The sequence below is a fragment of the Bidens hawaiensis genome, unplaced genomic scaffold, assembly GCF_021521415.1.
Source record: "Bidens hawaiensis isolate Kalapana, Puna unplaced genomic scaffold, B.hawaiensis_p1.1 tig00031116_1, whole genome shotgun sequence".
NCBI lineage: Eukaryota > Viridiplantae > Streptophyta > Magnoliopsida > Asterales > Asteraceae > Bidens > Bidens hawaiensis.
Genome location: NW_027495216.1, coordinates 108,177 through 131,445, shown reverse-complemented (window position 1 = coordinate 131,445; position 23,269 = coordinate 108,177). Strand labels below are relative to the sequence as shown.

Sequence of the window (23,269 nt, the reverse complement as noted above, 5' to 3'; positions counted from 1 at the left end):
TGATAATAATAACAATCATGATCAATCTAATAATGCCTGTAAGTTCTAATAATTAGGAAAATGGAATTGATGGGCGGCGGGGGGGATGAACTGAGACTACCGGCTATGGATTAGAGGCATGAGCCGATGGTGGTATTAGACAGAAGGTGGTGTTTTTGGTGTAGAGTTTATCACGAGCATATCTAGCATGCTCTAATACTAAGATAAAATTATAGATTGATCTTTATTTTTCATTAATTGATCAAAAGCTAACATCAAAATGCACACGGAAGATGTTACCAGTACATATGAGAAATATCTACTAATAAGAATATCAATATCAATAAAATAAATAATCCAAGTGTAATGCACGTGTAATCAGGCTTGGCAATGACCAGAGCAATGTAATGATAGTTATCCCATAATTACAGTAATTCATAATTATCTATCTAACAAGCATCACGTAGGTACGAACCAAGGAGATATCTCCTACAAGGCTATGATAGGTAATCCGTTAGTGGATCAAACTCAAGAATTCAAGTAAGGGGAAAGACAAGCCGATGGAGCAATTTTCTGATGCTTTTCTCATTGCAAAACAAAGATTAAATACATGAAATAATGCAGGAAACGTGGGAAGTTTACTTCTAAATGCATGCATGAAAAGGGAAACATGTGATCATGGGTTTATGCATCCTAATTTAATGGAACAACTAAATGAAACAGAAGGAACTAGTCTTGCAACTTTTTAGGTAACATGATTTGCTTCTTGGGTCTTGTTCTCGGTTCATCCATTGGGCTGTCCTCTTCATGCTGTGTTGGGCCGGTTCTTGTGGGTTGGATCGTAACAGGCTACAACCTGGTGGTTAAGCACCTTGAAATAATGGGTCTAAACCATGGTGGGTTGAAGCCCACCGAACCTGATTGCACAAACTACCACATACAATTTGATAAGAGAACAAATAACCTGACAACTGACAAAAACTGTTGAACCATTATCTTAAAATTAATTTTTAGTTTGGTAATGGTAATGATAATGAAAAACGTTGTATTCATGAATTTGAGCCATTAATTGTAGTCATTTGGTTGGGTATTAACAATCCACGTTCGGACCTAATTTATATTTTTTTGCCTTTTGAATTTATAAGTATTATGTGCTTGTCCTACAATATTAATTTACTTTTGATTTTAATAAAATTTGTATAATTGTACTTTCACTTCATAATATTAATTTAATCCCATGTGGGTGCAATAAAACTTTGTGGCCTAGCTAGACTTTACTATTACTTTTAATTCAATATAAAAATAATCAAAGTATATAATAACTTTCATTTTTATTTGTAGGAATTTTATTGGCTTATTTGCTACAGCGAAACATGCCTAAGATCCAGTACTTTATTTATTATTTTTTTTTTCGTTTTAATTTTAGTTAAGGGTACATTCAGATATCTCAAGCAAACCTCAAATTTGTAATCAAATCAAAGTTTTTTTAAGTAGTTTGTGACACATCTTTTTGTTTCACAAGTCTGAATTTGACATTCATAAGTTGTAATTTGTTTAATGGCTATTGCGAAATTCAATTTTGACTTCTCTTTGACTTTTGAACCCATTATTCAAAACGGAAATGTCATGTACAACAACAAGCTTTTTCATTACTCAGAAACACATCATTCACTTATAAAAATAATATTAGCATATGCAAGTTTTTTAATAACAAGTAGCTTAAATACTATTTAATAACCATCTTTACCTTTTATTAAACTCTTTCAGATTTTGTGCTCGACAATGAAAGTGAAGAAACACTAAGTGACCCAGGGCAGATTACGGATAATCTGGGGGTTAAGTAATGTTTCTCACAAGGATGAGGTCCAGCAAAGAAGGTTGTTCTTCAGGTGACCTGCAAAACAGACACCGTAAGCTCGTCACTGAGAAGGGGGGGTTCCTCCTTGTGACCACCCTCCGGTGTGAGAATCAGACTAGATTGCTCTGAATATAAGTGTATATTAAGAGATTGCTAGAGAAGATAAGATAATGAGATATCAGATGATCATACCATTTGGGGTATTTATAGCCGAAGGTAGGTTTCCAAGAAGGTGTAGCCGGCTGAATAGTATTTCTGTTCTACCAACAGTGGGCTACGCACAAGCCATGCTGGTTGGTGGATAGGCTGCGGCCGACAGTGACAAGGTCGGCTGTATACTGTTCCTTTACTGCCGGCTATGCACTGTTCCACCAACTGTAGGCTGCGCACGTCCCATAGTAAGGGTTGGTGAGTAGGCAGCGGCTAATAGTGACAAACAGTACTAGAGGGTGCTCCTCCTCGTACTGTTGTCGGTGAGCTGTCACCCTGTGATTGGTTCATGGGCTGCTCTGGTCAGATCGTCTGTTTTGCCCATACCTTGGTAGGTATAGTACAAAAGATCTTCCAGAAGCATACGGACTGGCTCATTTGGGCGGGAGTATTCCCGCCTTGCTCATTCCTTCAGGTGACTACTGAAGTAGCAAGAGTTAGTGCCTTGTGCGTGTAGCCTTGCTATCAATGCGGGTAGCCTTCCCTGATGGCTTGTATCCGCAACTTGCGGGAACAAGCGGGGTACTTCACCATTGGGCGGCTTTCCCTGCGGGTACAGCTGGCGTGCTGCGCGTAAGGTCTTCTCTGAGCATGGTGGGTCCTGCGGAAGCAGTTGGTCGTTGCGCAGACGTCCCTGTTCAAGATGAGTCTTGCGGGTCCAACTGAGCTCTACTGGGACCTACCTCTTCAAGTCCCCCCAGTCCAATGTTCTTCTCATGAATTATTAATAAGTGAGGTGAACTTTTGGACTAGCAAGGGGTTTTGAAAAGGGTTTTTAGTTTTAAGGTTTTCCGTGGGGATTCTTCCCGCGGTTTTCCTAATGTCACGCAGTAATTCCCGACTTTTCTGCTTGATCTTTGGGTATGAAGCGGGTAGGTCTGTAACCTCCTCGCAAGTCAGGAGCGTTGAGTCCCACTTGTGTGGATTCTCCATGGGGTTTTGGTAGTTTTCAACATAGTGATCAATTATGTTAAAACCACCAATTCCATCTTGGAGTTTCAAACAATATAGTTCTCGACGTTCCTGCCATGCGGGGATGTTATTCCCGTTTCCGCAAGCATGGCCCAGAAGATCCTTCTTGGTTTGAATTCCTTGCGGAGTGCTAAGTATGTGAAGGGTTTTGCCTTGACACTGTACCCGCACTCGTCTTACGGTTACTTTACTTCCAAGGTATTCCTGGCGTCAATTCCCTGCGGGTGCTAAGTATGTGAAGGGTTTTGCCTTAACACTTTACTCGCACCTGTCTTATAGTTACTTGGTTGCCAAGGTAAGGGATATTTTCCCGCTTTTGAATCTTTTTGAAATTTTGAAATTCGAAGAGTTGGTGAAAGGATAAGAACAGTCCAAACTATTGAAACGTCGTCCGACGGTTTCTTCTGACAGTGTCAGGACGTGCAGGAAGTTATGGCGACGTGACAGTATATGGTCATTCCAGGCGCTTTTTCAGGGGCGTGGGCGCGAATTTTCGGGCGCGTGGCCGCGAAATTACTGGCACGCGTCTTTTCAACAGCTGTTGCCAGCTTGCTTTTTGCCACGTGTCATAGTTTCATTGCACCTGTGATTTCTCTCTCTTCCGCATTAAATTCATCGCATTAATTGCGATTAATATATAAAGGGGGAGAGGGTTCTTTGTAATCCACACTTTCACTTTTCTCTTCATCTTCAAAACGATTTCCGGCGAATACTCTCCTTTTCAGTCGAGCATTCTCTTGAAATCGTTCTCCTTTTCATACCTACAAGATGTCTTCTGTTCACGATCTTGAGGCTACAGCCCAGGAGGCTGGGGTGTACGCCGAGCACCCGTCATCCACGTCCGACAAGGATGACAAGAGTACTGCTGGCGAGTGCCAGTATGCTCTGCCTGTCGATCTATATCAGTACATCGTCAGGAAGTTCATGCTCGAGTCTCTCGAGCCTGAGTTTCCTGAACCTCATCAGACGGTGTATGATGCCCCCAGAGGCAAGATCGGGGTATATGCCGCATTCATTGTCTATGGGAATCTTAGGTTCCCTTTGACAAAGTTTGTGTACCGTGTCCTAGAGAGGCACGGTGTACACCTGACCGAGGTGCACCCGATGGCGATCGCGAAGATTCGCCACTTCGAGTGGGTGTGCCGGATTCTGGGCGTTGAGCCCTTCGTCGACCGCCTGATGACCTTCTACTCTTGGAGGTGCATCAAGGGGTGGTATACTCTGATAACCCGGATCAAGGGTTTGAAGATTTGCGCAACCGAGCGCAGTCTTAGTTCATGGAAGCGGGAGTTCTTTTTCATCTCCGCTCGCGCCATCCCCCTTGCCATGAAGTTCAAGAATGGGCAAGCACTCCCCAGCCTTCACGCCTCCAACTACGAGGAGGCGGAATGGTTCTCAAAGATATCCCGAATCCAATCTCCGGTTTACCGCTTTGCGGAGTCCGGGATGGTGATGCTCGGGATGAGCCGGGTGTGGAAGGATGCGGATGCGCAAAAGATCCCAATCGTCCTTGAATACGGTTTGAACTCTGTCCCTTACGGTACGGTCTGTCTTTTTTTTTTATATAGGTTTGTCTTCTAACTGTTTTGTCTTTTATTTCAGAGGGGAACGACTTGCAGTCGCTCCTGTATCCGCGGGAGGCTGACAGTCCCGCTCGGATGGGTATTCGTGCTCTAGATGAGAACGAGTTGCCCATCCTTGCACAGACGGCGGATCGGTTCGTGGAGGTCTACCCGCCAGGCCACAAGATCCTGAGCGCCAGGCGGCCAGGTAAGGCGTTATTCAACCCTCGACCCCTCAATGTTGAAACCTCTGCTGGAATTCCTCTAATCTTGTGTTCTGATGAGGAATCCGCAGATGGTCCTTCGTTGGTGCGGAAGAAGAAGGTTGCCGGCGGGAAGGGGAAGGCGAAGGTGGCCTCCACTGCTGATCCGGTGCCTCGGTCTAATTCAGAGACCGAGAGCGAGGAGGTGGCGGGGAACCCCAGTGGTGATAAGACCACTGCTCCGGAGGCTGCGACGACTGTCACCTCCGGAGATCCCAGGATGACAACGGTGAGCGGCGTGAAGAGGCCGGCTCCATCGGGTTCATCCCCGCCTGTCCGCACTTTCAGGCTCAAGAAAACCCGTAAGTACAAACTTTATTTTTAACTTCATAGCATTTCATCATTAATACTTATCTTCTTTGTGCAGGCGTGGATGCTACCGCATTCCAGGGTGAAGCGGGGAGGAGTACCTCCGGACCCATGACGGTGGGCTTGGTCAGCCTACCTGAGGCAACGACCCAGGCGGCTGCGCCTGCTTCCGCTGGTTCAGTTGCTCACTCCGTTGAGCCAACTGTTCCAGCTGTGATGACATCACCGCCGGCTGTCAGTGCCATATTCACCGCATCTTTCACTGAGCCGGCGGTTACTTTTTCTGCGGACTCCGCAGCGGCGACCACGGTTGTGAGTTCACCTACGGTGAGTTCACCTCCGTTGGTTTCTACTCCCGCGGCGGCCTTCACCATGCCTCCTCCGTCATCGGCAACGACGGCCGATCCTTCAGGTATGCATGGGGCTTCTCGCCAACCTTTGCCTCCTTCCCATCAACCTGACCTCTTGGACGGATTTCCCTTGGGTTCAGGTGATGGGTTTGGCGGCTATCGGCCTGTTGTTGACCCTACAGGTGCGTAGGGTTCTTTTGGCTTCTCTTTTTTTTTTTTTTTTATATCATCTTTTCCTTACTGCTTTTTGTGTTTTGCAGTGTCGGATTCCAATGAAGTGTATGTTCCACGATGGAACATCCGCCGAGGAACAACCCTTCGCACACCTGTGGAGTGCGTGGAGTGGGCTCGTCACGCAGCTCCCAGTGGTGCGTTGGGGGAAGCCATGGCTAGCTACCAGGAGGGTAGGCTATCCAATGAGCTTCGGGTTCTCCTAGCCCGGATGCAGCCGCGCATCGAGCTGCTTTGTCGTGAAAACGACAAGTTAAAAGCAGCTCGCATCCAAGAAGTAGCTCAGGCGCGGGCTGTCCGGGAGGAGAATAGGAGGCTCTCCGCGGCTGCTGCGGAGAAGGATAAAGCGTTCAAGGCCCTTGAAGTTGAAGTTTAGGCCCGTCTCAAGGCTCGTTCCAAGGCTGCCCAAGCTGTTAACGAGCAGCTTCGGCTGGCTAAGGAAACTGCTAGGAACGCAACTGAAAGGGCCACCAAGGCTGAAGCTGTTGCTGAGCCTCTACGCCTCGAGAATGAGGAACTTAAAGCTAAACTAGAGGCGCTCCAATAGGCTCATGATGCCTTGGCGATGGAAGACGCGAAGAAGCTCCAAGAGATCCTGGACCAGAGGGGGGTGCTTGACCAGACTGAGCGGAAGCTAAAGGGCGTTGAAGAGGCTGCGGCTAAAGAACTGTTGCTTGCCGACTTCAACCAAAGTGAAGCCGAACGCGCCCGTAACCAAGCTCAAGCCGCCCTCCAAGAAGCTCTGGTTGCCAAGGAATGGCTTCTTCGAGAAGCGTTGTCTCAGGTAAGCTTAACTTCATAATGTCTTTACGCTTTTCTTTGTAAATAGAAAAGGTTTTGATACTTGTATTTTTTCTTTTTTGTAGGTTGTGCATCGGGTCTTCACAGAGACGTCTTATGACGATGCTATGAGCGCAGCCCTCAACGCTTCTCATGAGGATGGGGAAAAGGCCGGCTTCCTGCTTGGTCTAGGGTTCGTTGAGAAAGGCATCCCGCCTTCCAACTTCCCTTTGTACGATGTGGATACTGAAGCTATTTATGACCAAGCAGTGAACCAGTATGCCGCCTTCCCGCATCCGGTGGTGGAGAAGGTGAACGAAGTTGCCGCTGCTGATGATGGGCTAGCTATCCTTAAAGCTTTCCTTGAACCGCCACGCTCTACTGATGGTGCGGATCCAAGTGGAAGTGGTCCTGAAGCTTGATCCTGAAGATCCCTTTCCACCATTAGCGTAGATTTTTGTTTTTGTATAGCTTCTTTTTTATGCGGGTATGCACCCAGCAATCTTTGTAATATTTGAATTTTGATAAAATAAAGATTGGGTTAATTCCTTGCCTTGTTTATTTTACGCATGTTTTGATTTAACTTAGCAATTTCTTTAGTACTTAGATAAGTTAACTTTTTAACGTGGCAAATTATAAGTTTGTTTCGCTTCCTCTTTCATGATTGTGCGGGTATGACCGTCACTTACACTTAGTAGGATGGCTTAACTTTACTTATATCTGACCTGCGTGGAAGTTTTCCTCATCTTTTCCTTTGAAATTTTCTAAGTGTTCAGAATAAGTTAACCTTTGAACGTGGTAGATAATAGGTTGAAGTTTTGCCTCCTTGTTCGTGATTGTGCGGGTAAGACCGTCACTTGCACTTAGTAGGATGGCTAAACTTTGCCTACATCTGACCTGCGTGGAGGTTTTCCTTAAAACTTGAAATTTTTACCGTTTTGTGTTTATGCGGGTTTTGCCGCCTTCCACACGTAACGACTTACTTCTTCCCCTATTTATGCGGTGAATACCGGCACATCAGTGTGGGAAGTTCATAAGTATAAAGGTAAGGCCATCAACACATTGTGAAAGGAGAATCATTTCCATTAGAAGTGGCTCTAGGCCTTTTCTTTACAAGTTTGGAATTGATCTACATATAACATTTGCGTAATTGAGCTCCATTCCATGTTCTTGGGATGGGAGTGCCATCGAGCCTTTCGAGCCGGTATGCGCCCTTTCCCAGAACTTCTTTGATAATGTATGGCCCTTCCCAGACCGGGGCCAGTTTTCCTGGGCGTTGTTGGTTCGAAGCCTCGTTGTTACGCAGTATGTAGTCTCCTACATTGAAGTTGCAGAGTTTTACCCGCGTGTTGTAGTACTTTTGCATTTGTCGCTTGTAGTTCTCTTCACGCACTGCGGCTAAGTCTCTGCGTTCCTCGGTTAGCATAAGGTCTAACCGTCTTTCCGCATCATTGTCTTCTGGCTGAATCAAGACCCTTGGTGAGGGTAAACCAATTTCGACCGGGACCATGGCTTCAGTGCCATAGGTGAGACTGAACGGGGTTTCTCCCGTACTGGCCTTTTTCAGCGTTCTGTTTGCCCAAAGGACGTGCGGAAGCTCGTCCACCCAGCCGGATCTGTGTTCCAAGAGTCTTTTCTTTATGCCTTCGACAATACTCTTATTTGCTCTTTCTACCTCACCATTACCCTGCGGGTGCGCCACTGAGGTAAAAGTGTGGGTGATTTGAAGTTCTTCCAGCCACTTTTGTAGCTTCTTGTCAGCAAAGTTGGTGCCGTTATCGCTCACCAAATTCTGTGGAAGTCCAAAACGACAAATAATAAATTCCCAAATAAATTTTTTGATATGTTTCGCGGTTGTTTGGGCTAAGGGTTTTGCTTCTATCCACTTGGTGAAGTAGTCGATGGCTACCACTAGGAACTGAACATTTCCTGCTGCTGTAGGAAATGGGCCTGTCACATCGATGGCCCACTTCTGAAATGGCCATGAAGAGGTGACTGGAACAAGTTCATTCTTCGGGCGATGCGTGTTGGGTGCGTAGAGCTGACAAGACCTGCATTTTATGATGTATGCCAGCGCATCCGTATGCATCCCCGGCCAAAAGTATCCCGCGTTGTTTAGCTTAGCTACAACAGCGCGTGGACCTGCGTGTACTCCACAGATGCCTTCGTGTACTTCCCTTAGGAGGTAGTCAGCATCTTGGTTGTCCACACATCTTAAGAGTGGGCCAAGAAAGTTACGTCTGTAAAGGATGTCATCGATGAGTTGATAATTCAGTGCTTTACAGCGTAGTTTTCTTGCCTGTGTTTTTGACTCTGGTAGTGTACCTGCCGCAAGGTATTTTATTATTGGTGTCATCCACGTTTCTGTGCCGGTTTGGATGACACAAATTTCCTTGTGCGGGACCGAAGGTGCCTCGAGGAGTTCAATGCGGATGTCCTTTCCCAAGTGGGTGAAGGCTAATGATGCAAGCTTGCTTAACGCATCCGCAGATTTGTTTTCGCTACGCTTGACGTGTATGACTTTGCAATCGTTAAAATCGCGCATAAGGGTTTTTGCTTGTGCGAGGTACAGGGCCATTGTGTCGTTCACGGCCGTGTACCTCCCGTTGATTTGATTGGCTACTAACATGGAATCCACGTGGGCTTCCAAGTGTTTCACTCCCATCTTACGCGCAATTCTCAGCCCGGCCAAGAATGCTTCATACTCGGCTTCGTTATTCGTACTTGGAAAATCCAGTCGAATAGCGTAAGTGTATTCTTGGCCTGCTGGGTTGGTTAGTTTCAGCCCTGCGCCTGAACCCTCGTTACTGGCGGCTCCATCAGTGTAGAGTCGCCAGACATCATTGATGTCCTGTGCTGGAGAGGGTTGAGCCTCTTCCTGGCACTCTTTTTCCCGCGATGCAGGCACTTCCGCAATAAAGTCGGCCAAAACCTGGCCTTTTATGGCTGGTCTTGGCTTATACTTTATCGCATATTCCTCCAACTCAATTGCCCATTTGGCTAGGCGTCCCGATAACTCGGGTTTGCGTAGAACGTTTGCAAGTTTGAAGTTGGAGAGAATGGTGATTGGGTGACCCTGGAAATATCATCTTAACCTGCGTGAAGCGTGTATAAGTGCTAAGACTAATTTTTCGAGGGTAGAGTACCGGGTTTCTACGTCTGTTAGGATACGGCTGACATAATAGATTGGCATCTGGATGCCTTTTCGCTCTACTAGCAGGACTGCCCCGGTTGCTCTATCTGTTGCGGAAAGGTATAGGATTAACTCCTCTCCCGCTTTTGGTGCTGTGAGCGTTGGGAGTTCGATCAAGCGTGACCGAATCTCCTGAAAAGCTACTTCCGCTTCTGGTGTCCAGCGGAAGTGCGTTTTCTTTAAACAGTTTCTCAACGTTGACACGAAAGGAAACGACTTATCCGCGTGGTTTGCCAAAAAGCGATTAAGTGCCACTAGTCGTCCATTCAGTGTCTGAGCCTGTTTGATGGTAGTAGGTGATTCCATTTTGATAATGGCTTCGACCTTTTCAGGGTTCGCTCTGAAGCCATCTTTAGTGACGATGACCCCCAAGAACTTCCCTTCTTCCATTCCAAAGGCACACTTGCTCGGGTTGAGTTTCATGTTTATCTTCCTAAGCGTGTTGAAAGTTTCTTCGATGTCTTTCAACATCGCTTCTGCGTCAGGGCTTTTGATGACCAAGTCATCCATGTAGACTTCCAAGTTCCTCCCAATTTGGGCATGAAACTGGTTGTCCATCAGGCGTTGGTATGTGGACCCGGCATTCTTAAGTCCAAATGGCATCATTTGGTAACAAAATGTGCCATCGGGCATCCGAAAAGCGGTTTTGTCCTGATCACCAACGGCCATGTGGATTTGATGGTACCCCTTATACGCATCCAGGAAGCATTTAAGGCGAAACGGTGCTAACGAATCCACCTTAAGATCAATTTCGGGTAACGGATAACAATCTTTGGGGCATGCTTTGTTTAAGTCCTTGAAATCTATGCACATGCGCCATTGTTTGTTATTCTTCGGTACCATAATGGGATTTGCAACCCATGTTTGATATCTACTAACACGTACGATGCCTGCGTCAAGGAGTTCCTTGACTAGGGTTCTACACGCGTTAGTTTGTTCTGGCCCTATTACTCTACGCTTTTGTACGACTGGCGTAACAGCCGGATCGCACTTGAGCTTATGCTCTGCCTTACTTCGGGGTACACCAGTCATGTCAGCTGGTGTCCACGCGAAGATGTCAGCGTTTTTCTGTAATAAGCGTTTGAGTAAGGTGCGTGTGGGATCAACAACTGTTGGCCCAATGGAAACGGCCTGGTCAGGGTATTTGCCGTTGAAGGCCCATCTTTCCGGTTCGGTGATGGTTGGTTTAGCCATCTTTGGTTTGGGTTTAGACGAGACAGATGCGATGCATACCTGGGGAATGCCGGTGATCATCGCTACACCCTCAGCTGTTGGCCATCCCATCATGCCGTGGACTGAGGATACCACGGCGTTGAATCTTGCCATCCCGTCTCTTCCGAAGAGAATGTCGTATGTGTGGTGTGGTTTCCTCATTACGACAAAATCCACGTCTTCTGTGCGTGAGTGATTCCCGTCCGTAAGAGTGACGGGGAAAGATAGGATACCCAGGGGGGTGTTTGCGCTGCCGTCGAACCCTTCCATCGAGGCGTAGATCGTTTCCAGGCGTTCCTTGTCTTCGTCATCTAGCTTGTCGAAGAACTGCCTGTACATCACTGTTGACGAGGCGCCGTTGTCAGCAAGAGTGCGAGAAGTGATGTAGTGCCCCAGCTTGCTTTTGATGACGATAGGGCCTTCTTTGCTGGGTCCTCCTGGCACTCGCGGGAAGCGCACCTCAGCTTCCTTCCACGCGCATGGTTCTGTCGCTCGCCTTTTTCTTCCTCTGATCTTACCATGAACCATGTTGATGCTGATGTCAACGGGCTTTCGTCCGTTGCCTCTGTACCGGTTATCATTCCTTCCTCCCTTCTTGATTGATGCCATAAGGTGTGCAAGTCTTCCATCCTTGACGAATGTTTCAACAATATCCTTCAAGGATGTACACTCCTCCGTACTATGACCTTTTGTCCCGTGGAAGTCACAGGATTTGCTTTGATCCGCATTAGGTCGCTGCCGGATCATTGGAGCTTTTGGCCATGGTAGTTTTTCGGTGGCAAATATCTCCGTGACGCTTTTGGTGAGTGGCGTCCACCGGTGTTTACGGCTTGAAGGGTGTGTGTTATCTCTTCCGCCAACAAGAGGGTGAGAGCTGGATGAGGTGTCAAAGTTTACCCTTGACTGCCAAATACCTTGCTTCCTCTTTTTGTTCTGCCGGGCGATCCGAACATTGTTTTCTCTAGTCCTTTGCGTGTAGAGGTGTGTACTCTGGGGAAGATCCCTTCCCAGTTGCTTCTCCGTCTCGGCAAAGCGCTTGGCCGCCGTCATGATGGCATCCCATGTGGATGGCATGCCGTCCTTACCCGTCAATGTGCGGATAAGCTCTGGGTATTCGGCGCCCTGGATGAAAGCGGCGCGAACAAGATCTTCACTTATGTTGCCCAGACTTAGCTTTTTGGAGTTGAAGCGAGTGATGAAGTCTAGTAAAGATTCATCCTCCTCTCTAACGCAGTTGAGGATCGTCCACTGTTCTTCAGTATATTTCCTCTGTTGGCTGAAGTGTTGGCTGAACTTGTTTTGAAAGTCCGCCCAATCATAGATGTGGTGGACCGGTAAACGATCGAACCATGCCCTGGCCGCTCCAACCAGAGTCATCTGGAACATATAACACCACGTGGGTTCCGTCCAGTTACTGACGGTTGCCCCCGCAATGAATCTGTTCAAGTGGTCGTCTGGGTCGGATAGACCATCATAAGTGCCGATGTTGGACATTTGTTTGACACTTCTCGGGGCGATTGCTTCCGCAATGTCCCTTGCAAACTTAGACTTTCCAGCATTTGCAGCAGTTGGTCTAAAGGTTTTGGAGAAGTCACGCGGGTTTCTCCCCGCGTTCGTTGGTTTAAAGGTTTCTCCAAAATTCCTTGTCGGTTGGAAGTCCGTTTCTTTACGCTTCCCTTTTGCCTTATGGCGAGGGTTTGCGTCGGTATCGGATTCCTCCCGCTCATCGTCTGAGTACTCGCACTCACTGTTCATGTTGAGATGTTGTCGAGTACTGCCGAATTCGTCAGCCTGTTGGAGTGAACGCAAGCGTTCATCCAACTCAGCTTGGAACTCTTTCTGACGTGCTTCGGCCCACGCCTTAACTTGATCTAGTGTTTGGCGAGGGACCCTCGTCCGTTTCTCCAACTGGGCATCAGTGAACCCAGTGAAATATTGTTTACTGCACTTGTCCCGGCTTGAGTAACCGGGGTAGTGTTCGCAAAATTTGTATAACCGCCGGTGTTCCCCCCAGTTGCTGGGGTTGTGGTCACCGGGGTTTCTTGGTCACTTACTGGCCTTGGGACCGGAGTAACGTTAACCATTTCTTCAGAAATTTTGAAAAAACTAAGAATTAGTTCTAGCTTTTATCCCACGGATGACGCCAATGAAGAAACACTAAGTGACCCAGGGCAGATTACGGATAATCTGGGGGTTAAGTAATGTTTCCCACGAGGATGAGGTCCAGCAAAGAAGGTTGTTCTTCAGGTGACCTGCAAAACAGACACCGTAAGCTCGTCACTGAGAAGGGGGGGTTCCTCCTTGTGACCACCCTCCGGTGTGAGAATCAGACTAGATTGCTCTGAATATAAGTGTATATTAAGAGATTGCTAGAGAAGATAAGATAATGAGATATCAGATGATCATACCATTTGGGGTATTTATAGCCGAAGGTAGGTTTCCAAGAAGGTGTAGCCGGCTGAATAGTATTCATGTTCTACCAACAGTGGGCTACGCACAAGCCATGCTGGTTGGTGGATAGGCTGCGGCCGACAGTGACAAGGTCGGCTGTATACTGTTCCTTTACTGCCGGCTATGCACTGTTCCACCAACTGTAGGCTGCGCACGTCCCATAGTAAGGGTTGGTGAGTAGGCAGCGGCTAATAGTGACAAACAGTACTAGAGGGTGCTCCTCCTCGTACTGTTGTCGGTGAGCTGTCACCCTGTGATTGGTTCATGGGCTGCTCTGGTCAGATCGTCTGTTTTGCCCATACCTTGGTAGGTATAGTACAAAAGATCTTCCAGAAGCATACGGACTGGCTCATTTGGGCGGGAGTATTCCCGCCTTGCTCATTCCTTCAGGTGACTACTGAAGTAGCAAGAGTTAGTGCCTTGTGCGTATAGCCTTGCTATCAATGCGGGTAGCCTTCCCTGATGGCTTGTATCCGCAACTTGCGGGAACAAGCGGGGTACTTCACCATTGGGCGGCTTTCCCTGCGGGTACAGCTGGCGTGCTGCGCGTAAGGTCTTCTCTAAGCATGGTGGGTCCTGCGGAAGCAGTTGGTCGTTGCGCAGACGTCCCTGTTCAAGGTGAGACTTGCGGGTCCAACTGAGCTCTACTGGGACCTCAAATTTGTAATCAAATCAAAGTTTTTTTAAGTAGTTTGTGACACATCTTTTTGTTTCACAAGTCTGAATTTGACATTCATAAGTTGTAATTTGTTTAATGGCTATTGCGAAATTCAATTTTGACTTCTCTTTGACTTTTGAACCCATTATTCAAAACGGAAATGTCATGTACAACAACAAGCTTTTTCATTACTCAGAAACACATCATTCACTTATAAAAATAATATTAGCATATGCAAGTTTTTTAATAACAAGTAGCTTAAATACTATTTAATAACCATCTTTACCTTTTATTAAACTCTTTCAGATTTTGTGCTCGACAATGAAAGATTCCTTAGATGCAATTTTGACTAAAGAAAAGTCACAATAATAACCACGGAGCTTTGCAGGAGATCCGATTTGTATCTGGACCTCATTGATCTTATCCTCTTCCTAATATCCTCCAATCCTAATTAATATCCACCCTTCCTTTTCTACTTTTTCCCTTTCTATCAACCAACAATATTTACATCTCTATCCAAAGAAAAAATCTAAATACATTTTGATTTAGTAAGTTAGATATTAATTACCTTTTTTGAAAAGGAAACAATATTTCTTAAGCATTTTGACTATTTGTCTTCAATCGGCACGATATCAACTTTATATATATATATATATATATATATATATATATATATATATATATATATATATATATATATATAAACGGGTTAAGTGTGCGAAGCAAGAAAAGACACAGTGACAGACAAACGGTTCATAATTATGCGAATAGGGTAATTACTATTGAACACAAAAATCAACTAGCTAGCATAATATTATGCGACAGTTTTTACAAGTTACAACTAGCGTAATTTGTTACGTTACAATTTTACAAGTAATGTAACAAAGATTCGCTATTTACAAAACTGTAACGCAATTTTAATAAAATTAGGTTAGTTGTAAACAATTAATAGGAAAAGTAAATAATAGAATAACCAAAAGGAAACAGTTTATGGTTTTGATTTCGTTCGTTATTTGTTAAAGGTGAAGACCTTAACTGTTTATCAGGACCATTAGTGGATCTCATTATCAAAACTTAATAACGAAACATAGTTTGAAGATATAAGGGAGAAGAAAAAAAAAGAACTTGAGTATTTAAATATAAACAGAAAATAAAAGAAAAGGAAAAAAAGCATAATATAATATTTTATTCATAAAAATATTATTAGTCCTTGTTTTGATCCTTATCCTGATGTGTCCATGTCGATATTCAATTCCTATATAATTTTCTCATAAACCTCCGATATTCTTGGTCAATAAAACAACCTGCTTAAGTCTTCTCTCTCTCTCTCTCTCTCTCTCTCATCACACACACACACAAACAAAGAAAGAAAAGATCAAGCGATGGCAAGAAGAAATGATGAGTTAAACAAGGGTACATCAATGATGAGTGGAAATGGCTTTTGTAAATTGTTACAGAATCCAAGTGTAGGTGGTGGTAATGCCTATAATAATACATCTTGCACAGATGCTCAAAAGGCGGCTGCAGATTGTTCAAAGAAAGTGATCAGTTGGTCTGATGAATCTCTTCGTACGGTTATGTATCTCAGCTGCTGGGGCCTTAATTAATCATCTTTATTTCTTAGTTTTGTAATCATGATCATGTGTATACCTTAGGCCAAACATTTGTTAATTTCTTTTTTACTTTCCTTTGTACATATGCATGTTGATATATATCAGTTAATCTTTATGATGCTTTCTTTTATATTTATATGGATGCTGCAAGTTTTAGGTTTTCTAGCTTGTCAATTAACAATAGATGCATGAGTCATACATGTGAGATCTATGACAATCTTAAATCCTTAATTATCACTCTACCAGTTGGTCTCAACACCAATGTATAGATGCATGATGCATATGGTTGACTTTGCTCTTGAGCCATTCAAAACCAAAATACTTGCTATAGAGAATCTCCCACTTTGATTTAGCAACAATGTTCAATTATATATGGTTTTCTATAACGACAATGAAAAATGAAAATGTGATCTATCTAACCTCAAAATTATTTAGGAAATCCATATTTGAAGTATGTTTGGCAAAACTAGTTGGTGGCTGATAGCTGGAAGCTGTAGCTGTTAGCTGTAGCTTTTTAGATATATTTAGGTGTTTGGCAGAGTAGCTGAAACTTTTAACAAAACTAACTATGTGCCCACACGATGCGGCGGAGTGGAGTGCAACCTGACATCAACCGCATAATCAGTGTCGATACATGATTCACCTGATGACTGTAGGGATGAGCAAATTCGGTACCAGTACTGATTGGTACATGTACCGAAATCGGTAACGATTTGTTACCGTCGGTACTGAATCAGTACCAAAGTTTTGAGTTTGAGGATCGGTACGGTACCAGTACCGGTATCGGTAAATACCGGTACCAAACTGAACATTTCGGTACCGATACCAAGAATTGTGATTTTCAGGATCGGTATTTTCAGTAACGGTACGGTATCGAGCTCATCCCTAGATGACAATGCACACATAACCCAAATTGTCGACGTGCAATTCGTGCAAAGGCAGCACGCGTGTAACCGATGTCGAAAATCAAGAGGCAAGGCTGAAATATACAGTAATTTCAAATAGATAATTTTTTAAACTAACCTATTTTGATCCGAATCTTGTTCCGACCCGATACTTTTCTAATCTGAAACATGTTCTGACATGTCCCTTTTTGACTCAAAACCGTACCGACACGAAACCGAACTAAATTAACCCTTTTTGTGTAGATTTGTTCCGACCATAATTTGGTCTTACACATTAGCCAAGCTCGCCTGACTCGACTTGCTGCCGATCCTAACCGGTAATCACGAAATATGTTAATTTTTTTAAGTTAAAGAAGTATAGCAATATCATACTCAAATTAAAGAGAATTAAATGCTCGTTTTATGATGTAAATTTTTTTAAAAAAATATTAGCATGCGAAAACGTTATGACCTCTTAAGTATTATATAAATTAACGAAAGTTGCTGAAAATTCAAGTACCAAACTTGTAAAATTTCAAATATAAATGCTACCAGCTTTTTCTCAACGCTAGTAGTTAGAGCTTTTAGTTTCAAGTTTTTTCTCATAACCTAAAAGCTTCAAGCTACTCCAACCAAACAAGACTTTTTATTAAATATGAGTTTTTTTTAAAGGTTGTAGCTAAAAGCTCCTAAACGCTCTTTGCCAAACATTCCATTGGTAGAACTTTGATTCGTTGGAAATTTAGTAAAAAAACAATTATTTGTATTTTCTACATATATACCAAACTGTGTCAAAACCAGAGTTAAGATGGATGAAATACCGATTGTTTAAGTTGTGTAGTTAGAACTTTAAACAGTGGTTAAACTTGTAACACATCGACAGAAAGATAAAAGTTGTATGTGTTTATAAATGAGAGGTTTTATACATAAGATTGTATTTGCATAACAAGACACTCAATTGCAGTCGATAGGGTGCTCTGTACCCACAGTCCCGCACCATACGTGCCCATGCATGAGAAAGAATGCGTAATGTGTGGTGTTTTGATGGCGCTAATTTCATCCGGTGGCTCGAACTATATTGAATAAAACTGTATTGTAAATTGAATTTATAAATATTAAACTGTTATTTCTTTTGTAAATTTTATTTATGATCGATTTTTCTGCATGAGTTTCTTAAGTATATTTATAATGCAAGCTCAATAATTTTCAAGTTTAATGTTAATCTAAAATGAAAATCGTTTAAATGGAACAAAAGTAATTATCAAAATGTCCGTTGGATCGAAAACAAATCTTATAGTCATTAAGACTCTTCATTATGGTGGGGCTTTAAAGCCCATCCATGTCATCGTCACGTAAGAAACGAGGCATCGAAGTCCCTCTTTATAACGTCTCGTTGTGATTTAAAGCCCCTTTAACGCCCCAATACACACACACACACATGTATGGGAAAATGAATATAGGGCTGTTACGCATACAACTTACATGTTGAACATATCGAAACGATGTAGTTTAGATTATATCCATCTAAAAATCTATTAGATCTGTTAATTCCCTATTTTATCTCCCCTAATTTTGCATCTCTGATTAAATCCTCATTGATCATAACCCCACCTTTTCTACCATCATCCAGCATATCATCACAATCGATCAACAAATAGATTAAAATTCTTCTTATGTTGTAGATTAGTTAGCCAATCATACATCACATAAAGTATTTTTCTTGCATCATGGAGATAATCTTGCAGTTTATTTCTTAGAACAATTGATCTAAAACTGATTTGTGTTGGCTCTGTTTATAATAAAAAACTATTAAGATAAATTAAAAAACGAATTAACAATTTGAAGCCCCACAAGAGGGATGAACAAGACCACCAAGAGGAGTAATGATATGATATTTTAATTTGTTGATTTTGTTTTTTTACAGTTTCAGTATTGTGGTGATTATTTTTTTTTTAGGGTAACCTCTGTCTTTGATTTTTTTTTCACTATGTACAATGAGGATTTCACATTTTCACTGATGGCCTTCTCAGTTTTCATCGGTAACTGAAGCACGAACAGAAAATTGAAGGGATTTGTTGATTTTATTTTTTATTTTTTTTGAGAAGTGAACTTCATTGAAACACAAGCGAAAACCACCTAATCTCTAATACGGAGAGAAGGGGCCGCCTATAACATTACATCAAAAACAAATTACATCACGACTTCCAATCCTTATTTTTACTATTTTATTCTTGGAGCTGATTAACAGAGATGAAATAACAAGGATGCTTAATTAATGGAGATGAAATTGGGAATTAAAATGTTTAATTTATCTTTTAATAAGGTTAAATCAAAACTACGTCATTTTAATAGGTTTCACATGTAAGTTGTATGCGTGACAACCCTATATTCACTTTCTCCATATTATATATGTGTGTGTATGAGAGGAGGAGGCCCCACTACCCCCCCCCCCCCCCAGACGCCCCTATCTTAGCGCCCCTCGGCGTTGTACAAGCCCAAGCCGCCCATAGAGAATGTTCTAAGAAAAAAAAAGTAAATAGAGCAATTCTAAAGCATTTAAACCAATAGGAGATCGACACCTTATCGAATTCATATAGTTTTGCCTTTCCGAATTACGTCATCTTATCTAAATTTGATCACATTCACATGTATTCAATCTCTTCTTTGGAATTCAAACTTACGAAAGTTTGTTTCCAATGCATGAGCATACCTAGCCTTCCGACTCTTTCTCGTCTACATTTCTATAATTATACTAAAAATAATTTATTTTTTTTCTTGTTTCTAATTAAATAATACTTTTACATTTATAATTACATTTCTCTCTTTTTCACTCATAAAGACTTTCAACAAACATTAAAAAATAAATTGACACAAAAAAATTTTCCCAAATTTATAAAAAAATAATTATATTTTTTTTTCTCTCATCTACTTACACAACCTTATCCTATAATTTGTAAACCTCCTCACAGTTTTTTAGAGGATATGTTGAGAATGCACTAAACTAGCTTTAAGGATCGTAAAAATGCTGCACACAATTAAATAAAATTAATATTCCTAGACCCAAATCAAAAGGTGTAAGTTGTATGATATTAACCAATATCATGTTGCACCATATTGATTTATATCGTGTAAGTTACGCTTTTATGAGAAATAAAACGTAGAATTTCACAAGTTTTTATATTGTTCACACGTTTAAGCTCTTTTGTCTTTATATTGAGGGGTATGGGTTAAGTAAAAGGCTAAAAGCATCATTTTGAGAACCTGTAAAAAATATTTAACGTTATTTGGTATTGGATTCAGAAGATGATACTAATGACAACACAAAATTAAAGTGCAACATTCTAAGGTTTAGACTTTGCGACGTCGTTACTTTTAAGTTTTAACAAGCATTTGCTATGAACATTGAATTTCATGAAAGCAAACACAAGAAACATGATATTGGTTAAGAGATATAATACCAAAAAAGTAAACATGTTTACACACAAGGAGAACCCATTATAATAATACTAATTTTATCAAGTTTAACCATTAATTATCTTCGATCAAAATGAACTAATATTATAGAAACAAGGTAAAAAAATTGATAGCAGAGTAAGCATGTTTACACACAATGAGAACCCATTATAATAATACTAATTTTGTCAAGTTTAACCCTTAATTATCTTTGATCAAAATGAACTGATATTATAAACAGGGTAAAAAAAAATTGATAGCAAAGTGGCCTAATCGAAATATTTTGCCAAAGGGAGTTTTGCCAACCGAACACATGCAATTTATCTGGACTCTTGTCATTTAACACGCTACGTTTTTAGATTTTTAGTGAGCTTGTTGGGGTTTATCTTGTTCATAACGGTTTAATAGTTAACTTTTAAAGTTGATCCACATTTTGCCATAATCTTGTTGCTTTAGAATAACAATAACATGATATTGGTAATTTTGGATTTATTAGAAGATTTGCAAATTAGTAAATTTCTTGTATAACCAAAATCCTAATTTAGTCGATACTTTAGAATCTCAGAAAATTAAAATTGATAGCCTAGACATGAAAATTTATGAAGAAACAAATCCAAAGTCCATCCAAACTCATCTCTTTTTTCCACTTGAATATCAGTACAATAGTACCGACTAAATTTAACTCTTATCCTTCATACCATGATCTAACTGAAGCATCAAAGGGAAATTTGTTGTTCAAATGGACAAGGCACAAAGTACGTGAAAATACATTAAACATGTTCCACCCAAATTACACCAACAAACATAAATCCGAAAACTGGAAACAATAATACACACACAAAAAAAGGCGATGCTAAATCAATCACGACGCAATTGCACTTTCCAATCCATCACTAAAGATTTTCGCAAATGCCTCCATTTGCTTATTCGGAAAGCACATTCCAATCTCAAAATCTTGCGCTGATTCTTTGCACGCACTTAAAGAAAACGACCCACTATAGTCAAGCGAAACAACTTCATATTTTACCGGTTTTCCCCACCCGAAATCAATCCCATAGAAGTTAAGTTTGGGTGTGCCCGACACCCCGGTCTTCCTAGCAGGAATCCTGAATCCATCATGCCATCTATCCACATCTTCCAAGATTCCCCCCTTCTTGTTCACCATTTTGCTTATACCCTCTCCAATCAATTTAGCACCCATAACAAACCCATTTTCACCTTTTAACACATTGCTTTTTATCGTTACAATGCACGGCCCGCTACAATTACCAAAATAGCTTTCGGGAAGCGGCGGATTCAAACGTGATCGAAGACCTACCGCAGTTATAAACTGCTCTAACTCGTATTCACCTTTTTCTTCTCCCATTTCGGCATATGACTTCATAATACAACTCCACATATAACCACATGTTACCGTAAAAGAGGATGCATACTCCAGAGTTGGCAGTTGAGCCCGGACTTGTTTCTTAAGTCCATTGATATGCGTTCGGGACAACAAAAACGTTGCCCGAACCTTATCAGAACCAACAAGGCTTGGAGGTTGATAAAAACCTTCAAGCCTTGCTTGGTTCAACCTCTTTTCATATTCCTCTGTAATATCAAATCTATCATAGACAGGTGGAGATCCGTTTGTCAAAAATGACTTATCTCCACCTGTTACAAAAATCGAGGCCCACGCCTTCAAGAAACCGAACCGAGTGTTGGCGTCTCCCAGGCTATGATGATTCGTCGTCCCGATAGCGACACCCGAGTTCGGAAAATACGTCACTTGGACCGAGAAAAGCGGGAGTGTGACGTAATCAGATTCTTTATTGGCGTTGCCTAATTTAGGAACAAGTGGATAAAAGTTTTCACATTTCCGAGGATGATTTCCTGACAAATCATCAAAATCTAGGGTAGTTTCGGCAAAAGCAAGCGCGACAGAATCACCTTCCACGTGTCGGATTTCGGGTTTCCTAGTGGAGCCATTACGGTTGGGATACACAATAAGTTTCCCAGCAAATGGGAAATAGTGTTGAAGTGCGACTGATAACGAGTGCTTTAGGTTAGGAATAACGGTTTCTATGAAATGGGACTTTGAATGTGGGAATCTGTAGAATAAAAGATGATGGACCGGTGGGAAGAGTAGCCATGCAATGTCGAAGAAAGTGAGTGGTAGCGAACGGTGGCCGATGGTGGCCGATATTTGAGCATGTTCGATGATTGTTAGATTGGGAATGCTATCCATGGTGGTAGTGTTAGTGGTGGTGGTGGTGATCTTGAGTGTGAGATGCATTTATGGGAAAACAAAACGGTGGTTAGAAATTTTCTATTGATGTATCCCAGTCTCTCTCTCTATTATCTATATTATTATAGTGACAATGATTATACTCCTAAATTTTCTCATAAATTTATACTTTAAAAGGTTATAAACTTTTGGCTTGTTGACTATGAACGAGTCATTTGCCGATTATGGATGGATTGAAGTAATATTTTAAATCTCATTTTTAGTATTACATTTAGGAAAGTTGTTAACGTTATAATAGATAGATTTCTAATTATTAATGTTGAATAAAATTAAAAAAAATTGTATTTTAAAGTGACCAATCAACCAAAGTTGACTGTAGCACTTTAAGTCTAAAAAAATAAGTGAAAGTTATATATGCATAATTCTATTTCAAGTTTCGAATCAAATTAATAGAACAAAATCACACATTTGAAATTTGATTCCAAATTTTATCATATTTATAGTCGAATTTCAATTTCTGGTTTTCGAATCAAATTTCGTGATTTTTTAGTTCGATTTGAATTGAACACCCCTAACCTCCTTTACTTTGCTAAAAAACTAGAAGAGTTCTATACATCCCATTCCAGATAGGAATTGTAGCTTATGGAGGCGAGTCAAATTAAGCTAACTCGTCTTATTTTGTTTAATTAACAAAGTTTGAGCTAATGCTTATTTCGTTTCTAGCTTAATAAGCAAATAATATAAGTGTGTGTATTAAAAAGGTTCTTTTTCATATGTACTAGTTACATAAATGTTAAATTTACGTAATTACCTCGTTGAGAATAGTAGAGGCCGGAGACGGAGTCATTTCCCCATTTCCTCGGATAACTTTCATTTTTCTCCATTCCGCCAGGGGGGGGGGGTTCAATGTTCATCCCTGTTGCAATTTCCCTTATTGCTCGGATCATAGCACCACATCATCTTCCACCTCATCTCCCGATTGGAGAAAATGGATCCCACTCCGTGTGTACTAACAAAAACAAGGAGTAGTCAAGAGCTAGAAACATAAAAGACACCCAAACATA

At 41.9% G+C, this 23,269-nt stretch overlaps 1 pseudogene; it reads right to left on the bottom strand.

The window, feature by feature from the left end:
- Positions 1–20,840: 20,840 nt before the first annotated feature.
- LOC143581619 (malonyl-coenzyme A:anthocyanin 3-O-glucoside-6''-O-malonyltransferase pseudogene) lies at positions 20,841–22,205 on the bottom strand (annotated as a pseudogene).
- Positions 22,206–23,269: the final 1,064 nt, after the last annotated feature.